Genomic DNA, 6,017 nt, shown 5'->3' with positions numbered 1-6,017 from the left:
ATCTAACTTAGGGCAGTATGGTAAGTGCCTGTAAAAGTGAGGATTGTGTTGTATGGCATGTAATAGAAACCCAGCCACCATGATATTTCTAGTTGTCACGTAACTTGGGATCTGGAAGTGGGCAGTCTAGAGCTAGGTCAGAGCTAGATGGTCACTCCATGATGCCATCAGGAACCCAGACTCCTCTGTCTTTCCCCTCTGACATCCTTAGCTTGTGGCTTCCTTCCTCATGCTTGCAAGATGGCTGCTGAACTGTCTCAACCTTTTGAACTTTCATCAGCATTCCAGGCAAGAAGAAGCATTGCCTGGGGGAAAGGGGCAACAGGAAAAAGGTGAAAGGCATCCCAGTAGAGTCTTCTCCATTTAACAAGCTTTCCTGGAATTCTCTCTGCCTAGAACTTCCACTTATACATTGGCCTGAACTTTATTCCACAGCTACTCATAATTTCAAGAGAATCCGGAAGCTGAGTGTTTTCAGCTAGGCACCCTGAACAAACATTATTATTATTATTATTATTAATAAGAAAGTAGAATAGACACCATGTAAGTAACTAGAAATATTGCCTTAGTGCCTTAAAACGAGCACATTCCAGGCTTTAGTAATAAGTCCAAGACAGACCAACCTTGTGTTGAATTCTGCTTTCAAGAAAATGGTATTATGTAGCAGTCTGCCAGAGTAATTTAAAAGATGTTCTGTCTTTTAAAGCATATTGCAGACAACCTAACAGTTTAATAATTATTTAAAAATATATTTATTGAATGTCTAATGTGTACTCAGCACTATACTAAACACAAAGAAGTATAACGCATGCTTCTGTTTCTAATGAGCTTTTCAAAATCCAGTTGGAAAAAACCATAGCAACATAAACAAATGAAAAGTTGGGTAATAATGAAAGAGTTAAATAACAATCTGTTATAGTAGTCTAAGAATGCCTTGCGTTGCTGGTGGAAATGTCGAATGATAAAACCACTTTGGGAAGCTGGCAGTTTCTAAAAATGTTGAACATACACCTACCTCGTGATCCCGCAGTTTCCCCAATGGGTATAGAATATTTACCCAAGAGAAATGAAAATACAAAGATTTTTTTCACACAAAGATTTGTACACAAGTGCTCACAGCAGCTGTATTCATAAAAGCTAAAACTTGGAAACAATTCCATTTCTAAACCCTGAAGCACAAAGATCAATCTCACTCTGCAAGAGTAAAATGACATCAAATGTTGTACATGTTCCTGGTGGAGAGGAAAGTTCTCTGTGAGATCATATTTGTTAATTGTGCTATTCACATCTTTCCTGTCTGCTCTATTGGTTGATTCTGAGTGAGGTGTATTCGTCTCCCACTGTGACTGTGGATCTGTCAATTTCACTATTTATTTTCAGTTTTTGTTTTATACATTTCAAAATTATGCTACTATGTTTGTAAAATGCATGACTCATAACTTGTGCCTTTAATCAACATGAAACACCCTTCTTTGTGCTTTTTAAATGCTTTTGTTTTAAATTCTATTTTGTCTGATACAAATGTTGCTCCATATGCTTGTTTTCTATATACATTTGCCTGGTGAGCCATTTTCCATTCTTATGCTGTTTAGTTTTATGTGTATTTCCTATAAACAGCATATAGCTGGAATTTGGATTTTTCACTTAAACCAGAGTCTCCTTCTTTTACGAAGGGAATATAATCCATTCATATTTATTTTTGATTATTTATATATTTGGACGTATTCCTACCATGTTATTTCATGTTTTCTCCTTACCATGTTTCTTGTGTTTTCCTCTTTTCTTATATGTTTTGGAATGATTGTTGTTCTCTGTCTCTCACTGGCTCACTTTTGTCCTCTGTTTCTCTCTCCGAATGGTTTGGTTCTATTCTTCTGCTACAATGGTCTTAAAACTTTTTTGTTCACATGGTCCCTAAAATAATTTAGTAAAACTAGATACCACATTTTAAATACACCCCACATTTTAAACATCTAAAATTTCTCATGATAAGCTTAAATATTCGTTGCAATGGATGTCATTTCTAATGCAACTGGGAGTATTGACATTTTAAAGTAAAACTTTTGTATCACTCTATTAGCTGTGTTCAATGGAATCGAAATACCAGTTATTTGCCATCCATCATCACACATTTGGAAATATGCGTCAAGGATTTGGCCAAGAATAGCTGGCTGGGGTGAGGAGGTTTGCATATTCTGGGGCCAAGGATTCAACCAGCCATTGCCAATAGATTAATTACATACATTTGTATACATGAGAATTTAATAGGCATCTGTTTCCTTATTGTCAGAGAACAGAGTTAAAATCATGAAAAGAGGGAAGGCTAGAACAAACCCTTTGGTGTTGAATTAGAGTTGGAGTTATTGGTGTGCACTCATGAGTTTTTAATATATAAGATAGATCGATATAAAAATAGGTATAGACATACAAACATCTATATATTTCTATATCTTTTTATGTGGGTATGTATACACATATATATACAAATATTATTTCCTAGTTCTATCCACTGAGACAACCTAGAAGCAATGACACCCCAGTGTCAAAATAGGTATTATTAATAAGTACAAAAGTTACTAATTAACTTTAGGAGACAGCATCTTAACCAATTGGTAAAAGTTAATATCACTGGTTATGGGACAAATTGACATCTCCTGCCTCCTGATATGATGCACCGAGAAGAAAACAGCATCACTATGTGGTATTCCTGCCCAAAACACATAAATCATGAGGTCACATCAGACAAACCCACACTTAGGGTCATTCTACAAAATAATTGACCCATACATTTCAAAAATGTCAACATCAGAAAAGACATGAGGCAGGCTTCCCTGGTGGCGTAATGGTTAAGAATCCACCTGCCAATGCAGGGGACACATGTTCAAGCCCTGGTCCAGGAAGGTCCCACAGGCCACACAGCAACTAAGCCCGGACGCCACAACTACTGAGCCCACATGCCATGACTACTGAAGCCTGTGTGCCTAGAGCCCATGCTCTGCAACGAGAGAAGCCACCTCAATGAGAAGCCCACGCACTGCAATGATGAGTAGCCCCTGCTCACCGCAACTAGAGAAAGCCCACGTGCAGCAATGAAGACCCAACACAGCCAAAAAAAAAAAAAAAAAAGTTTGGGTGAAGAGTCTGCCAGAACTCTTTGTACAATTCTTGCATCTTTTCTGTAAGTTTGAAATTATATCAAAATCAAAAGTTAAAAAAAATCAACAAGCTCTTTATTAAGACCCAGAAAACTTCCCTTATTTCTCTTTCTTAAGTTATATTTCCATTCTACTTTCCTTACAGACTTTTATCTCAATGTAATATAGTTTTATGTTTAAAAGTCTACTATTGATTACCCAATAGGCTACCTTGCATAAAAATATACACATTTAAATATTTTAAAGCTTTCTTCAAACCATAAAAAATTATTCTACATGGAGCTACCATAACAATTAAAATCAGTACAAATTTTATCAAAACAACAAATATTCCAAATTTTGATAATTATTAAACATAGAGAGTAAAATATTGGAAATGTATCTTTGCACCATGTATCAGTGGATTAACAATACTTATTGCTATAGTGAGGCAGGATTCAGCATTAATTTTATTCCTTTTTTTAATTAAAAAAAGTGCCCCAAAACATTGTTCGTATAACTAAATGGATGGGGAAGGAAGGCATTTTGTTATAACGATGTCCTTCAATTGTTTGAACATCTTTTAAGTTAGAAGCCAAGTCACATAATGACCTATTATTAAAAATTATTGTATTCCAGTCCCAGCTGACAACTCAATCTTATCTTCCATCAATTTTGTTGAAAACAAGGAATTAGAACCAATGGAGTTGGAAAGGGATTGATACTCAGTGATGAGGGTCATTTCCTTTTTCAATCTCATCACCAATAGCTTGACTGGTCTATTTGTTCGAAGCCCCAGAGATTTTTCTACCTCAGGGCAGTGCACCTTGGGAAGATTAAGCATGAGTGATGTGAGTGAAGAGTGCTAGAATGGAGACTGTGAAAAAGACAGGTGGGAAAAAGAATCAATTGCCACCTGTGGTCAGTGGCTACCATATTAGAGATCAGTTCTTGAATTTTAGTTTCAGATTGCTACTGGGTTTGGTGTAGTTCTTTTACTTATTTAGACTTAATGTTCTACTGTTTCTTGCATTTCACAAAGACTAAGAACTTTGTATTTTATACATTTTATAGCTCTTATCACAAGTGCCTAGTAACTGTTTTAAAATATTACTGGCATCTGATGCAAGAATTATCAGAGTAGTGTTACAGAGAGGATATAAAACTGTTTAAAGGTTTGGACACGAGTGTTCACGATTCCACAGACAGCAATCTGCACTGGGTCCAATTACTGTTTTTGAGTATGATTTAACATGTTTATCAAAAAGATGAAAGCCTTGAAAACAAAGCTGGGGGAGTCGATTTCAACATTCCATTTCTACCCAATTAACCAAGACTAAAATGCAATCCACTGGCTTTTTCTCCTCTGCCCCAGCATCTTGTACCTTCTCCTTATGGTTACTCATTTACACCATGATGGACTAATAGAGGCCTCATGCATTTTCTTTTTATGTCTAAATGATTTAAATTTCTTCTAGTTTCCCTGAGATTTCTTACACAGTGCCAGACATTCTTTTGGCATTCACAAATATTAACTTAAAGACTGCATGACAATTACATGACTTTTCTCAGAACCTCTTACAGCTTTCCAAGGTCCTTTAACAGGAACGAGTAGGTCTCAACCAGAAGGTATTCTGAAGAATTCTCCCCAAAGGTCCCAGGGCCAGTAGTGAGTCTCCCACCCCTGCAGGCACTTTAGGACCCAGCTAGCTCAAGGCTGATGGGAGTTAAAAAGGAGGCAGGCTGTTTTGTCCTGGTCTCTGATTAGTCCCCATCTCTTTCCCAGTCCACAGAAGCAGCCTGTGTTCAGGATGGCCTGAGCTGGGCCAGCTCAGTTTAAACAAAGTCATTGATTTACTCTGCCAATTTGGAGAAGAAAATAATAGGAGGCTCACAGTCCAGTCCTGGGAATGACGGAAACTATGCCCTTGAAAGGGCCTATATATCGAAAGACTGAATTGCTTTCATTCATTCCTTCTTCCCATACTGTTTTTTTCCCACCAAAATATAACTGAAGAGCTAACCTGACTTAGTAACACCGAAGAATTACCTGGAAGGGTTCTATCTTTTCACTTTTTGCATATCTTCCAACCACCAGCTAGGAGATTTACTCATCTCTGCATCCCTAGAACCTAGAACAGTGCTGGGCATTGAGGAAGCAGTAACTACTTATTAAAGAACGTATTGCTTTGTAATTCTAGGGAACTTAACATTTTGTAATTTGCTTCAAAAAAGTGAAAATGCCCGTGTGGGGTGTTTCCTCGGGTTTCTCCATTTTAATATTCCTGTGTCTAAACTGGTCCCTAGCTACCGTTCGGAGGCCCCTCTTTCACAAGTCCCCCTTCCCCCCTCCCGGCCCCTTTGCGCCGCAACACGCGGGCAAGAGCCCTGAACCTCCCCTCATGTCTTATACATGCCATTTTTTCATTTCATAATAATAATAATGTACGCTCATAGCAGAAAGTTTAGAGATGCAAAGAAAAATGAAATTACACGTATTCCTGCCACTCTGAGAGAACACCACGTAAGGTTTATTAAGCCTTCACTATGAGTTAAACCTAGTTTTAAAACGCGCTATCTCATTCCCTAAAGACTTATTTCGCGGAATTTCTTTGCAGGCTTTTTTCTAACCCAAGCCCCGATTCGCGCTGGTCTTTCGATTTTCTGCTCAGCTCCGGGCCCTAAGTGGCGCACAAGATACAATTCTGTCAGGAGCGGGTAAAAATCTGTTAGTCTCCGTAAAAATTGGTCTGGAAATCTCTCGGTTTGGAATTAAACTCTGCGTCAGCCTAAAGGGGAAATTCCATTTATTGAGAAAACTCCGCCTGGCTCCGGACCCTTCCTCACAAGCACGGGGCTTCCCTAGACCCGGCCCTCCGGTGC

Source organism: Grampus griseus (assembly GCF_964374135.1).
Source record: "Grampus griseus genome assembly, chromosome: 12".
Taxonomy (NCBI): domain Eukaryota; kingdom Metazoa; phylum Chordata; class Mammalia; order Artiodactyla; family Delphinidae; genus Grampus; species Grampus griseus.
The sequence above is the reverse complement of the archived record's forward strand: the minus strand, read 5'-3'. Positions refer to the sequence as shown.